Here is a 1,293-nt window from a genome sequence, read left to right as displayed (position 1 = left end):
CTGGAACTCACTTTGTAGACCAGGCTGGCCTTGAACTCAGAAATCCACCTGCCTCTGCCTCCCAAGTGCTGGGATTAAAGGCATGTGCCACCACTGCCGGGCTCATGTATGTCTTTTTAAGAGGTCTGGGTTACCTCACTCAGGATGATGATACTATTTTCTATCCATTTTCCTGAAAAAAAAATCATGACATCCTTGTTCCTAATAGGTGAATAGTACTCTATTTGTACTATAGTGATACAAAACCTCATGGAATTGGTACAGAGACAGACATATTTATCAACAGAATAGAACTGAAGACCCGGAAACAACCCCACATACCTATGAACACTTCATCTTTAACAAGGGAGCCAAAACCACAAATTGGAAAGGAGAAACCACCTTCAATAAGTGCTGGTTTGACTGGCTGCTGGCATGTAGGAGAATGCAAATTGATCTTTGTTTATCACCTTGCACAAATCTCAAGTCCAAGAGAATCAAGGATCTCAGCATAAAAATGAATATACTGAATCTCAGGCGCTAAGGTTAGCAATTGACAAATGGCACCTCTTGAAACTGAAAAGATTCTGGATGGCCAAAGCGACTCTCAGTAGAACAAAAGGGTGACGTACAGATTGTGAAAAGATCTTTACTATTTTACTGACCCTACTTCTGATAGACAGCTGGTGTCCAAACTAAATAAAGCATGAAAGGAGTTAGGCTAAAAACAAAACAAAACAAAACAAACAACAAACAACAAAAACAAACAAAATGATTTAAAAATGCTGTATACAGCTAAACAGAGAATTCTAAACTTAAGAAATTAAAATAGCTGAAAAGCACTTAAAGAATTGTTCAACATTCTTACTCATCTGGAAAATGCAAGGCAAATTGACCCTGAAATTTTACCTTACACCAATCAAAAACTCAAGTCACAGCATCTCCTGGAGAGCACAGAGAGAAAGAGGAATACTCCTCCATTGCTGATAAGATTGCACACTGGTAAAAGTACTCTGGAATCCAAGCTTGCAGTTCCTCAGAAAATTGGAAATAGTTCAACATCTCTACCTTTCAAATTAACATTTTCCTTCTTGTAATTTAATTTTAAGTGACTGCCTTCTGTGTGAAAAATAGCTCCCTTTTAGACTAAAGAATGGATACAATTTAAGTCAAGTTCTAATGAATTACTCTTATTTTCTGAATCAGTGCATTAACAAATTTCCTCAGAGAGTCTTCTTCTTCTTCTTCTTCTTCTTCTTCTTCTTCTTCTTCTTCTTCTTCTTCTTCTTCTTCTTCTTCTTCTTCTTCTTCTTC

Source organism: Mus pahari, chromosome 19 (genome assembly GCF_900095145.1).
Source record: "Mus pahari chromosome 19, PAHARI_EIJ_v1.1, whole genome shotgun sequence".
NCBI lineage: Eukaryota > Metazoa > Chordata > Mammalia > Rodentia > Muridae > Mus > Mus pahari.
This window is presented reverse-complemented; position numbering follows the sequence as displayed.